This window comes from Rattus norvegicus, chromosome 11, assembly GCF_021556685.1.
Source record: "Rattus norvegicus strain SHRSP/BbbUtx chromosome 11, alternate assembly SHRSP_T2T, whole genome shotgun sequence".
NCBI classification, from domain to species: Eukaryota; Metazoa; Chordata; class Mammalia; order Rodentia; family Muridae; genus Rattus; species Rattus norvegicus.
The window spans coordinates 39228745-39246157 of record NC_141544.1 but is presented as its reverse complement, the minus strand read 5'-3'; positions in this window follow the sequence as shown (position 1 = coordinate 39246157).

The window sequence follows — 17413 nt, the reverse complement described above, 5'->3', positions numbered from 1 at the left end:
CAAAAGGGAACGTCTGTGTGTGTGTGTGTGTGTGTGTGTGTGTGTGTGTGTGTGTGTATGTGTGTGTGTGTGTCTGTGTGGTGTGTGTGTGTGTCTGTGTGTGTGTATTCACATTAGACTAAAGTATAACAAATACTAATGTATTTGATAATGTATAAACATTATATTAGCTTAAAATTATACTCCTTTATGACTTTTAATTTTTTATTTTATTATTTTTCATTATTCTTTGAGACTATGTTTGGGGATGATAATTTCTCCCTCTCTCAGAATTTTTAGTTGCCTGTAGTTCTTTGTGCATCAATGAGGCATTGTGTTCTTATTCTAAATGTTTGTTCCTATATCCACACATAAGCTTTATTGTCACCATTCGCCAAGGAAACTTCTCTTTACCACTGATGGGTTATAACAGAAAGACCAAATCAATTAAAATACAGAGTTGTGGTGCCCAGTCTCATTAGATAGATCCACAAAATAGCTCCCAACTCTAAGGTTCAGGTGTAAGTGTTTGTAGTGGGGTCTGGAGGTAGAAATGGTTTTCAATTAGAAATGATAAAATAGTCACAGCCACATTTGCAATCTTTAGTTAAAAATCAAACAAAATAAAATGAAATAGAAACAAAACAACAACAACAACAACAACAAAAACTTTCTTGACATTTCTCAAAAATTTGAAGGAAATTTGAAACTCTCTCAATGATGCAATTGAAACAGCTTCATTTTCTGCACATTGCAGATAGTGCCTCACTCACCTAGAACTCCAAGGATGTGTGTTGTCTTCAAAGGCCTGGTTTATGTTCTGAGTTAACACTATTTGTGAAGTTTTACCATGGTAGCTTGCATTGACCCACCTCTGATGCACTCTAACTGAGGGCCCTTCTACATTATTCCTTCAAACAACTCAGAGGCTCTTACAACATATGTTCCCCAAATCCCTAATAAAATAAAAATTTCAGTAAAATTCCAAGATGGTTGCCTTTTTCCTCACCTTCCTTGATTTGGGACAAAAGCTGCTTATTTACAACAAAAGCCTGGAAACAATTTTCTCTAGCCAATAGAGCCTTCTCGACCCTGCCAGTATCACTCTAGCCAATCCAGGATTAATTTAACCCAAGCATGTAAACCCACCAACTTCCCTATCTTTATCCAAATTGATCAACCCTAAATTGGGAGCAGAAGACCACCTCAAAATCTCCTCAGGAGTGATAGGCTTTACCTTCTCAAAGAAGTTCACTGCTTTAGAGTCTCTGTGCATTCTTTGCTATGTGAAAATCAATTTCTCTCTCTCTCTCTCTCTCTCTCTCTCTCTCTCTCCCTCTCCCTCTCCCTCTCCCTCTCCCTCTCCCTCTCCCTCTCCCTCTCTCCCTCTCAGTTTACTGATATCAGATGCTGTTGTTTCCTAGATGAGTAAAATTTGATGAGCCTCTACCTCCAGGGTAGATCCTGGGATGGGCACCTGAACTTTCTATCTCTGCCTTCTTCTAGGCCACGTTCTTGTTGCCTTGTCTAAGATAAACATTTAAGTCTTCCAAGAATGATCTATCTTGCAATTTGTGCTTAGCAGATTTTTTTTTTTGTTAGAAAAACTGTTCATGGGGAGACAACATAGACATGAGACTGCTACTTTATTCTCAAGACTCGGAGATTTATTTAACTCTGCCAAGGTGGAAGAACTTGAAATATCTCAGGCCTCACTTGGTTCTGCCCTCAGTTCTTTGACAGTATAACATACAATTCTGCTTTCCGGAGCCATTACTCTTTTGTAAGTAAATTCAGAATAGTTTATGTTTAAATAGGGAAAGCTACCTATGGTTGTCAAATCTATTTAATTACTATTTGCATGCTTTTAAATAAAATCATTTTAAGAAGTCTTTCTAAACTATATATGTGTTTAACTTTACCTATATGAGACAATAAATTATTTGGAATGGTATTTTAAAATTTTTCTCTCATTAAAGATTATAAAATACCTACCAAATATCATAAAGAATACTTATAGAAACTCGAACACAGAAGAACAGGGGAAATTTTCCTGAACAGAACACCAATGGCTTATGCTATAAAATCAAAATCAACAAATGGGGTGTAATAAAATTACAAAGTTTCTGTAAGACAAAAGACACTGTCATTAGGACAAAACAGTAACCAACAGATTGGAAAACAATCTTTACTAATCCTACATCTGATAGAGGGTTAATAACCAAAATATACAAGGAACTCCAGAAGGTAGACTCTAGAGATTCAAATAATCCTATTAAAATGGGGGTGCAGAGCTAAACAAAGAATTCTCAACTGAGGAATACCAAATGACAGAGAAGCACCTAAGAAATGTTCAATGTCCTTAGCACCCTGAGATACCATCTCTCACCAGTTAGAATGGCTATGATAAAAAATTTCAGGTGACAACAGATGTTGGCGAGGATGTGGAGAAAAAGGAACAGTCTTCCATCACTGGTGGGATTGCAAGCTGGTACAAACACTCTGGAAATCAGTGTGGCAATTTCTCAGAAAACTTTACATAGTACTACCTGAGGATCTAGCTATACTACTCCTGGGCATATACCCAGAAGATGCTCCAACATGAAACAAGGACACATGCTTCACTATGCTCATAGCAGCCTTATTTATAATAGCCAGAAGCTGGAAAGAACCCAGTTGTTCCTCGACAGAGGAATGGGTACAGAAAATGTGGTACATCTACACAATGGAATATTACTCAGCTATCAAAAACAATGACTTCATGAAATTCGTAGGCAAATGGATGGAACTGGAAAATATCATCCTGAGTGAGGTAACCCAGTTACAAAAGAACACAAATGGTATACACTCACTGATAAGTGGATATTAGTCCAAAAGCTTGGAATAACTAAGAAAAAAAATCATAGATCATATGAAACCCAAAAGGAAGAAAGACCAAAATGTGGATTTATTTCTTCTTAGAAGGGAGAATATAATACTCATTGGAGGAAATACAGGAACAAAGAGTGGAGAAGACAGTGAAGAAAAGGTCATCCAGAGACTGCCCCATCTGAGGATCCACCCCATATGCAGCCACCAAACCTAGTCACTATTGCTGATGCCGGAAGTGCTTGCTGACAGGAGCCAGATATGGGTGTCTCCTGAGAGGCTCTGCCAGAGCCCTGTTGATACAGATGAGGATTGATGCAGTTAACCTTTGCATTGGAAAAGAGGACCCTAATGGATGAGTTAGAGAAAAAAAAACGAAGGAGTGAAAGGGGTTTACAACCAACAATATCAAACAACCAAACCCCACCAGAGCTCTCAGGGACTAAACCACCAACCAATGAATACACATGGAGGGGCCCATGACTCCAGCCACATATGTGGCAGAGGATGGCCTTGTCAAGCATCAATGGGAGGAGAAGCCCTTGGTCCTGTGAAGGCTTGTTTCCCCAATGTAAGGTAATGCCATGGCATTGAGGTTGGAGTGGGTAGGTAGGAATGGGAACATCGTCATAAAACCAAGGGGAAGGGAGGATGGCCGAGTGGGAAAAGGGCATAACATTTGTAATGTAAATACATGAAATATCCAAGAAATATAAAGTTATTTAAAAAAACAGAAAACTAGCACCAGTATAATTTGATGGTAATGCTCAAGAGAAATGGAACAGAACATTAGATACAAGATGTTGTTATACTATAAGTTAACATATAAATTTTTGTCACAAAGCATTTTATGTAGAGCTTTTAGTTTGTATTTAAAAATATATTCATGTATGAGTACTTGTGAACATATATATTATGCATATACACACAAATCTTTATAAATATACTGGATAAAAAGAATTCTTACATACAAAGACATATTAGTGTGTGTGTGTGTTTGTGTGTTTGTGCGTGTTTGTGTGTCCCTAATAAATACCTTTCTTTTTGGTAGCATGGAGATATGGAAATAGTGAAACTGTATAAAAAGATGCTAATACATGTGTATCTGGGTTCAAATCAAAGCTAATCAATGGCAGATGTGATTCGTTCCTTTAGGTTGTGAAAAGCAACTACTAAAACAATACCAATATTTTACTATAGCTTACTTAATTTTTATGTTTAACATTAAATTGTTATAAATAACTTCATTTTTCACTTTAAAAAAGTATGGGCTATTTAATACTGTATAATTATTTTAATTTCATATTCCATTATTTCTAACTTTATTAAGCTTAATTAGCAAGCACATTGAAATAAAAAAGTTGGAATCAAACTTTCTCATCCAGAAACTTCAATTAAACTTTTAAATATTGCCTTTCACTTTTAGCTTTAATATTTCATGTAGTTAATTAAAATATAATTATTAAACTATTCTATTAATATGAAAAAACACAGGATAATGTTATTTTCTAATCTTTTAATTTTTTTATTTCAGAGCAGAAACTTTGTGTAATTCTCCTAAGGCCTCTGTCTTCCCTGGGGCCCACCCCTGCACACAGTGATGCCCCCTCTTTCACACACTTTGTTGTATCAAGGTGGTGCCTTCAAAGGACATATTCAGAGTGAAATGACAGAACTACTAGATTTGATAATGATCAGAAAATATAGATATAAAACATTAGTTTCCTCAAAAAGAGACTTTTATTTACAAGGACTCATAAATATGTCTCATTCATTTTGGTGATATATGGCATTCCACCGAGGTCACCATGAAAAAAAGAAGAAAGGAATAAAGGGGGGAAAGGAGGATGAGTCAGCCTGTGAGAAATTGTCTGAATGGTTTTGTCACTGGACAGTGTCCCTGTTAGCCAGTCCTGGGTTGTACATGAAACTGGATCTTGAAAACCTACATATTTTCTTTGATCTGTAATGGCTTGGAGGTCTCCTTTCGGTATTCTCTGTTTTTGTGTTTGTTTTATGGGGTGTTCGGTTGTTTCTAAGTAACCATAGAAGGAAGAAGAAAATAAGAGTCTCCAGACACAGGACAAAGACAAATATACTGCTAGATTTTACAATACGAATTCTCACTGGTGTGGTGGCTGCTTCCATAGTTTGTGTGAATTTCACAGTGAAGAAGGCAGCTGTGGGACTCTGCTCAGGGTGCATTTAAAGGCCAAGCAAACCACACTGATGGATTTTGGCAAGGAGTATTAGCAGAAGCAAGGGCTACCAAGGCTACATGAACAGTAGAAACTGACCCACAGAGCAAGAAAACAATGCAGGATTAACAAGTGCTAGTAGAATAAAACATCTGTCTATGTGGTCTGAGAATGAGCTGACTAAAGGACCTAGTGTCATGATTTCTGTTTTGCACTTAGAAGAGAGCTATCTTGAAGCTAGAAAAGTAAAGGGTGGTGCTGAATGTCAAGACTTTTGAAGGAATCCAGAATGATCATCTGCTTATGGATAGACAGGTTAGCTTACCCATGGGAAGTGTTGCTCCTCAACTAGGGTAACTTCCTAGACACAATATTATCAGTAGATAAGCTACCTTGTGGAGTTTCTATCAGCACAGCCCATTTGCCAACTCACATATTCTCAAACTTTTATAAAACTACAGGCAAAGCTCCTCAACATGGTGGAAACAAAAGAAAGAAAGCTACAGGCTCTCTAAAGTGATGGAGACAGGGATTGTATAGAGAGAAGGAAAGAGGCAGAGAATTAGCCCAAACTCTGACATTTTCAATCTCCATCCGTAAAGAGACCATCCAGGTGAGGTCATTGAAGCTACAGCATCCGTGAAAGTTATTTAAATATATATTTCCAAAGGAAGATCTTGATGCTTGTAACATCAACTCTCCGTATTGTTCCAGATAGTGTATATGTGGCAAGAGGCTTCACACAAGGGTATGACTTTGGGTTTCATCCTCTTTGGAAGCTTCTATGATGCCTCCTCACCACTCCATGAAAGCTTGCTCTCAGGGAGTGGGCAGTACATTATCCTGAGCTCAGGGGCCCCAGCTGCTGTACATTAAGAACATGGTGTCAGCAGCAGCAGGATGTGTCGTCTAGGTCTGGGCAGTAACCAAGGGCAGCAACAATAGCCTGTATATTGTGGGGAGCCCCTTGAACAGTCCTGCCTAACAACTATCAGACAGTTCCTCATGTCTGATACTGGGTTTGTTTAGGTAGACTTTGGTTTTGCTGGGAGCCAATCTCTCTCAACCCAGATGAGAAAATTCATTAAAACTGCATATATCTATAACTGTATCTGTATCTATCTCTATCTACATCTACATCTAATCTAAACGTATACCTATATCACTCTATCTCTATCTAATCCCTATATCTATACCTATCTGTATCATTTATATCTATCTATATCTATATTTATATATAGATATATAACATGTATCTTTATGTGATATGTATATGTGTATGTGTGTATTTATATGTATAATGCATGCGTACATAGAATTACATGTACTATGGTTTCTTATCTTGGGTAAATAATTAATAGTATGATTCCTTATGGCATTTAAGAACCTTTTTTTCTTAATTTTACCTCCCTCCCTCCTTCTTATGTATTTATACCTCTCCCTTCTTCATGCAAAGATAATTATTGAAAAAGGAGAGCCTGAATTAGAAGGAGTGCACATGGGAATATATGGGAAAATTTTGAGGAACAAGTGTTGTAATGATACTGTAATCTAAAAAATAAAATAGAAATTGTATTATATGAGCAAAGCATGGTTGAGAATAAGTCACTGACAGGAATGGATGATTGGAGAAAGATTGCTTTCATATTATCAGACTGAATTATGTCAAATGCTATATAGCCAGTTAAACTGTGAGACTTGAAAGGATCACTAGAAATAGTATTTTCTCTTTGTTATTCCACGGATGTCATGTATTCCTTCAGAAATGCCATTGAATTCACTTTGTGTTGGCCGTATATCGCTGAGCATAGGTCTGTTCTTAAGAGTGGTGTGCTTACCCAGTGAAACTTCATTGGAGAAGCTAGTTTTTCATTTGTGAACACTTATCAGTAGGGAACAGTTTCTGGCTTAGCTTTTGTCCACTTCTCTTCTCACTGTGAGAAGAGTGGCACACAATAAGCACTTTTCTCCTTAAAATGCTTTTGGACATGGTGTTCATTAGAGAAATAGAAGCACTAAGGCATTAGTTATAGGAATGTTTGTTCTAAAGTCATTTACTGTTTTCCCAGTGTAACCTGGTTTCCCTTAAATAGAACTTTATTTGTATTGGGAGTTATTAGAATAAAATGAGACCTAGGACTTGTTTTGAAGATAACTCTGATTGGGGTTCCCCTTACCAACATCTGAGGAATAAGCACATCAGTAGGATGTTTGTGACTACATACATAGCATCTTGTTCATCACTCTCTTGTACCTACTGAGCAGAGAGCACTGACTTTCTGTGTTCTTTTCCTAATGCTTACATGTACTATGAGTTTCCTTAAATAAGGTTCCAAGGGTAGTCATCCGTGACAATGGTTATTATTTGAGAGAAGCTGCTGGTAAGTGAAAAGGAAACCATAAACCAGGCAGAGTGGCATGCTGGAACTGGCAACAGGGTGTATCAAGTGACCGGAATTAGCACTTTTGTTCAAGGAGACATCCTGAGGCCACATGTGTCATTCTAATACTGACTCCCTTATGAAGAGCGGGAACTGACTCTACACTGAGCCATAGTGAAAAACCAACTATGTTTTTCTTTAGATATTTAAGAGAACAATAGACTGTAGACTAATGAAATAATTAATGATAGCATATTTATGATGCTGTAATATATTACTTTTTAATGAGAAGTTTAATTTTTACACATTGGGAATAGCAATACCACAACAAAGAAAATATATCCATTTCCCCTTAGTAATCTTTAACTTAATTTTAAAACATTCAAATACTTTATAACTGAATAGTATATTTGTATTTTTCCATCTTTCTTTTTCTCACTTCAACTCTTCCCGTGACCCCTACTTCCTCTCAAATTCATGACCTCTTCCTTAATTATTACAGTAAGTGTTTGATTATTTGTATATTAAATCCCAGATGTATTTACATTTGCTTGTATGTAGATATGTTTAGGGCTGACATTTGCGGTTGGCAAACCTATCAGGGTCGTGACCCTGAAGAAAACTGATACTTCCTCAGTCTGTGGCCATTAATGTTTGTAGCTCTTTATATAGAGATGAGTCTTTACGAAATTTGTACTCTCCAGGTCAGCAAAACAGCTTACTATTTATCGTGTAGTTCTTGTTTGAGAAGCATATTGTTGAGGTTTTATGGTTTTCTCTGTTCTGTCTAGAGGATGCTATCTACAACAGGCATTGGAGTCCCATGATTCTTACAACCTTCTACCCTGTCTTCTGAAAATTTTCTTGGGGCTTAAATTAAAAGCAGGCTCATATTATAAATGTTGGGGGAATTATTTTAAGAATTCTACAATATAAATATTATAAAGTGATTCACTCCATAGTTATCAAACTTGCTACTCACTAATACTGTTAGAGATAAAATTTCACATATTATAGCAAGTGACTATTTAAAAGTAAGGGTTGTGTTGTAGATGTGTGAGTCACAGTTGCACACATCACACAGCCACTTGTCCCAATCATTTTGATAAATTTTAGATATCCCTAATAGTCAATATTTGGTGAAAAACAATGTTCCTTTGATGAGAGATGAGAGCTGCACTTACACGGAAATATAAAGATAAGTGTGATACAGTTAGAAAACTGTTAGAGTAAAATGTCAGTAATATGTTTGCCTCCAGAGTTGACAATCTCTCCAGCACAGAATGCTGTCTAGATTTGCACTAAAATACGTGGATTCCTTCGCTGGGACTATCTTTCTGGAATGATCATTTTGTGGTTCTTATGCGAGTAGATATGCACAGCTGTTTAATGGTTTTATCCTTGGATCTCCTCACTGAGAAATGAATAAGTGCTTAAGAGTCTTCACTGGATTGGTGTCCATAGTCAAAGAAAGATTCCTCAAACAAGAGAAGTGGGTTCCATCCCCTGGTGCTTTTCATCTGTGATTGTCCTAATGGAACAAGTCAGTCACAGAAGGAAAAGTAGCAAAGTAATGTAGATTCAGAGTGGATGTGAGTAATCCCAGTTAATAAACAGAATATGACAATTTAAACACTCTTATGTAATAACCTAACTTGATTAGCAGAAAATCTCTATCAAAAATGAAGTGTATTATTTCTCTGTACATTGTTCTCTATTTATTACCTAAGGTTCTTTATCAAATTTTTAAAATTTAAAGTCTATGAACTTAATTTTAACGGACACAGTCCATAACCACAACAAAAGAAACCTATTTTCTTAATCAAGTGAAAAATGAGAAGGTTAGTGTATAACAATGTAGGGTTGTATTTCACTGTTTCTATGGCTAGACACATAATTGATATTGATTGAAATAATCAGAACCAGGGCATTTGATTTAGCTGCCATTTGAATAATCACTATTACTGAACATGATGGTTTTATGTTTCAAGCTACCTTTGTGTGAAGTGAGTCTGTGCAAAAGAGACAGTTACAAAATACATACTGAAACTGAAACTCGATCACATTATCCAAGCCTTCCATTCTTCTAGGGGAGAATTCTGGGTTTTTCTCCAGCCTCATTCATGAGGGAGGCTGCTGTGAGCCTCTTCTCGAACATAGAGTGTTAACAATGAATATAAATGTCATAAACACTGCCACAAATGACAGAAGAATTGAGGTAACAAAAGAGAGAGGAAGGGAGAGACGTGGCCCTCCCATACATAACCACCTACGGTGCCTTTGGCAACTTTATAGTCATAACTTATGCTAGCATCATGGTACTGTATGGGCTGACTGCTAGGATCCAATCAGAATCTCTTCATGGATATGTGGACATTTTTCTGGAACGAGTTGTATGGCATTGTTTTTCAAGGTAAGCATAGTTGACACTTGAGGGCTGGCACATATCCTGAATATAAAATTCCATTTTGAAGTATTAGATTATTTAAAGAAAATAGTCAAGCAACACATGAGGTTTACAGTCTTAGCTCAAAGCTTGCAATAGTGAAACAAAATTAATTGGTCAGCTAACTAATGTTTAAACCATAACTGTATGTGCAACTTCCTTAGGGAACTTCAATATATTTCATGATATTCAGTTCAAAAATATATAAAATATTTAATTTCCAAATATATGTACTATAAAGTTAATAACTCACTAAAATGTCTCTTGGTACTTTTAATAATGATAACACTGTTTTGTGCCATCCACAGCATGTGTTATAGGAATGTAAAAATGTGGACGGTTGTAAAACCAGTTTCCTTTTGGATTTTACAGATCTGTGATAGGTAATAAGTGAAGAAACTCAATGTAGCTGAAAAACTCTTAATTATTTCTACGACTTTACAGGTAATTAGTATGTAGTATACTGATATTACTTTAATTTAATTAGTGAAACCTCCAAGCTCTCTTCAGAGTTTCCCTACTATTTACACTTCATTGAAGTGTTTGAGAGGTGAGCCTTTTCCATACTTTTGTCAACATGTTTTAAATTCTTCCTAGCAGATCAGCTTGACCTTTAACCTCTAAGACAAAATTAATATTTGGTAAATGGTTTCCTAAGTGTCTACTTCATTTTGAATTTTCTCTTTCAATATCATAAAGCAGTAACAATAATGGAAGTAGATATCCAAGCTATATCATTTTATAGCTTCTTGGCAAGTAATTTAGAAGCCTTCACATTCATTTTGTATCTGTTGTCCAATTCAAGACACGGTGATAAAATGTAATAAAACAAAGCTGGAAGGATTTGTTGGTGCTTATAGCAGAATGCTTAGAGTTGTTCGGGGGTATAGCACATACTAAGTTGTCTGCGCTGTAGTGGATGACCCTACACTCATGTTCTTAGTAGTAATGCTAGCTGAACTCAGTGAATCTTTAAAACAGGAAGAAGTGCTTAAAAGAAGGGAATATGGAGTTGTGAGAGGGATGTAGGCTCTTAGAGGCATTGGGACAACATTGGGTGTAGATATGATTTAAACACATACCAATTTATCACACGTACTAATTTATCATAGAATAACAAAGAATATCAAACAAAGGTTTATTTGGAAAAGAATAAATAGATAAGCCTAAAGACTAATTTTCTGTGCTTCAGTTGATATCATACAACAAAGACTGTGAAGCAACAATTTATAATGTACCAATAATCATAATCTATAAAATTAATATTATTAAGGACTGAAAATTCCCACACGTCTGTAGTTTAATGTAATTATTGGTAATATACAGAAATGATCATTTCTGTGAATCACTCATGGCAGAAACATTTAAATGTCTTTTGTAATGAGGGAAAGTCCAATTAAAGCCACAAAGAGACACCATTTAACATTTACCAGGTTAGCAAAAATGTTATGAGTTTCTAAACATGAAATTTTAATGGCAAGGATGAAGTATAATGGGAGTTCACACAGACTGACAGTTCACTGATAACATTTTTAAAGGGAATTTGGTATCATTAATTAAGCTGTGAATGAGAAGACCCAAGTGTACATACTTCTACTCTTGAGAAACATTGTCTCAGCTTTGCCAGAAGCCACAGAAATCTTGTTGAGATCTTGCAATGGTGCTAGTATTTGTTCTAGGAAAATAAAAATGAGATAGCACATGAAAAAACAAAAACAGAAAACAAAACAAAAAAATCAACACTTTAGGAATTAGTTCATATAACTTGTTATGTTCTTTGCCAAAAATGGTGAATCAGAGCTACGTGAGCAAACACAACTGCATCTAATTCTTATGTTAGTTAATAAAAGGTAATCAGTGACTGAACATAAAAAAACAGTTTGCAAACACTGAATTTCAACTGTTTATAGGACCTGAAAGAGAATAGGACTACTTGTAAATGGACAGCTAATCATTCTCTGCCTCCTGTGAATGATTTGTCTTGATCAAGTATTCACTCATTTACTAGGGAAAGCATGTCATAGACAAGCACAAGAGGGTCCAGCTATTCACAGTAGTAATAGGAATCCTATCTTAGTTGGGGTTTTACTGCTGTGAACAGACACCATGATCAAGACATTTCTTAAAAGGGACATTTAATTAGGGCTGGCTTACAGGTTCAGAGGTTCAGTCCATTATCATCATGGTGGAAACTTGGCAGCATCCAGGCAGGTTGGTACAGGAGGAGCTGAGAATTCTACATTTTCATTTAAAGGCAGAATTCTGACTAGCAGGCATGCCCACTGTGATACAACTACTCTAAAAAGGCCACAGTTCCAAATAGTGCCACTCCCTGGGCCAAGCATAAACAAACCATCACACAGTCACACATATACCTCTGCTATTGCTCCTTGTTAGAATTTACTAGCTTGTATTCATTCTTTAAAGATGAAAAGTTGGAACATCTTGATAAAATTAACCTCGTAAAGAGCAAAGCACTCACACTGGGGGGAGGGGGGAAGGACAGGGGAAAGGGAGCTGTTACAAGGAATGTATACCCACATAGTGACAAGATGAGTAGCTGCTAGGCAGGTTGAGACTTTATGCAGAAACCAAGCAGAATCATAGAAGAAGACAGACAGTTCATTCTGCGGTGACACTCGGGTCAGCTGTCAGGTGCAGAGTAATTGATGCTAAATCTTCAAGAATCCCTTACGTATAAGAACATCTTTTATTTTCCTCTTAACCCATTCTGAGATGTTATATAACTGCATTTGCACAAACATAATTCACTTGCTTTCAAAGGTGGTGCTGAGAATTTCAGTAGAAATGAATGCTTGTGTTTTTCTGGTCCTCTTTGAGTAGGAAGTGGCTGTCTTAGTTAAGTCCTTCCTTCCCTTTATCAGAGTCCTATGTTTAGGGTTCAGCGACTCAAAAGGTTGGGGGCTTCTCCGCAATGTCAGGTTTTCCACAAAATTGTACTCATGGATACTATCCAGGTCATATTCAACTATGTCTTGCTCTAAAATTGAGAATCTTTCCAGCTAATATTTAAATAACTCAAGCTTCTTAAGAAATCTGAATGTTTACTTGGAGAATTGACTCTGGAGGTTCAGTATTCATTTACACTAATACTGAAGAATGACACCTAATTCTTCAGGAAGCCAGAAACCCTCTAATTGTGAGAGTTCTAAATATCCCAGTCTGAAGGCTGATACATAGATTGATGTGTCAGTTGATAGAATATCTACCTTAAGACTAAAACTGACTCTCCAAGGGTGACATTATGTGAGATTGTAAAATGTCAGTGAATTATTAAATTCCCTTCCTCTGCATCAAATTAATGTGTTCTGCTTAACAAGAATCTTTTAGGTAGGCTCAGTGCATAACAGTTTTTAAAATTCTATTTTAAACATATCATTTGCCCATTCTTTTTATACATAATGGCTGAATTAATATCTCATAACTTTAAAAAGTGAAATTCTATCCACTGCTTCCAGCTGCCTAATAGTATACCCAGCATCTTCAGGAGAGATGAACTTTCGACATTCTTGTGACATTTTTCTACCTTTCTAGAAAAATGCTGTTAGTCATTCCAACCCAGAAAATATTATCAATGAAAGGAATTGTTAATTTAACTATAATCAAACTCCCCAAACAAAGCATTTGTTTAAATCCACAAGTTTTTTTCAGACCCAGAAACCTCTGCTTTCCAGAGTCCTGTGTAAATTAACGCCTACCTTCTTCACTTTGGCAGACAAAAACGGAACACATTCTCATGAGTCTTTCCCTGGATGGAATTTTTCCTGTTGCTTACAGGCCTATTTTGACCTCTGTGATATGTGCTCCAACCTGTAAACCTTGACCATACTCTTGTCCTTCATCCTTGGGCTCTCTAAGTACAAATTCCCTAAACTCCGATGCTCAACATTCCTTTGCCTAATGCTTGGCTTGCCCCCAGCCAGACCTGACCTTCAGGGCTGAGTTTCTTGGCTTGGTTGTATTACTGCTTGTATTAAATCTGTTATGTATACATCAGGGTGTAGAATTGTGAGCTCTCTCTCTCTCTCTCTCTCTCTCTCTCTCTCTCTCTCTCTCTCTCTCTCTCTCTCTCTCTCTGGTTTGGAATTCAATCACCTGGTACCTGGATATTACCTTTTAGAGTATTCTATATACTTGTTCTTTTCTGGACAAACACTGTTGGCGAGTGATGGGACCCATAAAAATAGAGTTTCCTGTTTCAGCTTCTAAACTTGTCTGGTTTTGTGGCCGTGCTGTCTTGGCAAACACAAACTGCTTCTTCTGTCTATATAGCTGTGTTTCTCCATTGGTAAAGAAAAATGGGGGGTTGGGGATTTAGCTCAGCGGTAGAGCACTTGCCTAGCAAGCGCAAGGCCCTGGGTTCAGTCCCCAGCTTCCAAAAAAAAAAAGAAAAGAAAAAGAAAAGAAAAATGGTAGAAATTACTTTGTTCTGTAGATGCTTAAATTGATATATATATATATATATATGTATATATATATTATGTACATTACATATATAATTTTGAACTCTTCCTGGAAAAGGTAAGTGTTCTTGATTTTTATTCTATTTTAGGGATGTCACAGTGACTTTACCATTTCTTACATTCTTTATTCATGACAGAAATTTCTTTAAGAATAAATATATTTACTCTGATGCCTGAAAAGGACACCTCAAAACCTTCTCTTATAAATGTATACATATATTTTCTAATTGAAATTCTAGTAACATTAAAACATCCACATGGGGATTAGAAAAAAAAAACTGACCCACATTACTTCATCAACTTACACATGTGTGATGCATAAACAGATACCTAGGCTAGGACTTTTTCTTAGGCAACAATGAACGAATGACAATACCTAAGATTTAATGTGGAGAAGTGGCAGAGATTGAGGAAGGTCGCATCATATTCTATTTGATCATTATGTCCTAGAAATGATCAAGTAGACAGTCACTACATGATTTGGTACAGTCACACAAAAGAATGATCTCTTCTCCTGTATAAACTTTTCACATGCTGATGATAGGCAGAGTTTCTGAATGCAGAGAGAATTTAATTTATATAATTCGAACTTAAAATCATGAAAGTTAAAGAGGGACCACCACCCTACATTTGGAGTCTACAGGCACAATGACAGATAGAGAAAGAAGAAACTGATATCAGATTTCTCAAAAGGATTTATGGGTAAAATTGTCTTTCATTACAATAAAGACAGAGAAATTGTTTTTAAGTTATCTTTAATCTTTTTTAAAGTCCAGTTATTAACCCCCAGGATCCATTTCAAGGGGAGGCTCCAAGGTCTGACACTATTACTGATGCTTTGGTGTGCTTATACACAGGAGCCTAACATGGCTGTCCTCCCAGAGGCCCAAAGAGCAGCTGACTGAGACAGATACAGATACTTACACCCAACTAATGAACAGAAGCTCGGGACCCCTGTCATTGAATTAGAGAAATTGATTTTCAATGCAAAGTAGTTAACTGTAGATCTAGACATATAATATAGAAGGTAGTTGGGATACAGCATTTTAAGAACATCCAAGCTTGTCACATCAACCATTCTTGTCCTGGACAGATAATATCATAGCAAGGAGAGCTGGATTCTCTTACAGTAGGGCTACTAAGAAACACTGAGCTGCTTGACTAAGGAGACCATGATTTAAATGAGAATGCATTCCAAAATAGTGCTGAGGAGCTGTCTATTAGATCACACAGAGAAAATGGTTGTCTGTGTTGAATTACAGAGAAACCAAAGACAAGATAGTAAGATACATTTGTAAAGAATATTCAGGTGAGGGAGTCATTGTGTTAAAATGTCAGATGAGAAGCAAAAGTCAAAGACAACTGGAAATTCATTCTGGAAATATGAGACAGAACAGCCACCTAGACAAGACTAAAAGGAGGGTGTAATGGAAGGAAGGATGGATCAAAGAAAGGAAAAGTATTCAATGAAAAAGAACTTTTAAAATATTCAGATTTGTGGCTAGCTAAAGAGCCATTGGTGATTGACAGGTACTGAGAGAGTGGGAGTCAGCTTTCTTTATAGGTTTCACTCCTGATATGCTGACCATATTATGTGGAAGATAGCATACCTAAGAGAATAGGTATAGTACAAATTAGACTTAATAGATTTAATGAAATGAAGGACAGTGAGAACTTAGGTGGTATAGGGAAGACAGGGTTGATATTTAGAGACATTGGGAGAGGCAGATGAAGATGTGGAATGTTTCTACAGTCTGTAAAATGATGACTTGTTATTTTGACCATTGTTCATTTCAGATAAATACTAATATGTTTTCTGCTTCATAAATTAGACTTGCCATACTCAGAAAACAAGCACTACCACTGAGAAAGCAAACAACTATTGAGGGTGAAGGAATGTCATATTTTCATAGTAGTATGTTGATGTGTCTTTAATCAAGGTATTTAATTCAATCAAAGTTGTCATATTACAAAATATTAATACTTTGATAATTGATCATAGTCAATTGCTCCCTTAACTTCTCTAAGATATGGTTCTAACTCTCCCTACCTCTCAACTTCATTTCATCTTTTACTTAAATTCATAACCTGTTGACTCCAGTTTGTACTGCCAATATAGGTAAATTTATACTGGAACTTATTTGACCTACCAAAAACCACACAATTAAAGAAAAGAGATTGCACCTTCCTTGGAAGCTATTTGCTGCCCATAGCTTCTCAGTTAAGGGTAGGGAATTGTGAAACCCTTCATTCTCCATTTTAGAATGTGTTTTTCATCTTGTGTTGGCAATTAAAACTTCCACAAGCTCATGAAGTAGTGGTCCTGTCATATACAGAAAACTTCTCTGTACTTCAGAACAAGTCAAGGGGAGGACACTTACCATATTTTTAAAACCAGTTAATATCCTCCAATTCCATACAATGATGGTATCTAATGAGATGATTGTTTTTTCAGCTCCTTAGAAAGGGGGAAGAGGCCAAGATGCTCAGCTATGCTACAGGGCAATGAGTGATCATCTACATTTCCAACATTTAAACCAAGCTTCCTCAGAGAAACTAAGAACCAGTGAATTAGTCTAGATTATTTTTTTCTAACAACACAGAGAAGATTTTCAATGACAGAGGTCACCATCTTATTCAAATATCATTAGTTATAGACAGAGAACTTCAATTGTACTGATAGAAAGAATTAAAGGAAGGACTTCAAGACTTTCTGAATCTAACAGAGAAATAACCTTTCTAAGTCACCATACTGTCTAACAAATAACAAAGAAAGCTACTAATTGTAGGAACTTACAAATTCATTTCATATTCCTTTTCTATTTCCAGTTGATTGTGTTTGTGGATAAAAGTAGAATGTTTCATTCAGCTTATTCAGAGAAATATGACAGATTTCTGTTCTTCATTGGGTGCTATCGAAGGCTGAGAGAGCATAGGATGCTCACTTGAGGCAGACTTGCCTTATCCTAGATTAATCCCTTGAGGCTGGTATTATTTTAATGAAGATTCATATTTAATACATTTTAACTAACCAACTATAATAATAGAACATTCTCA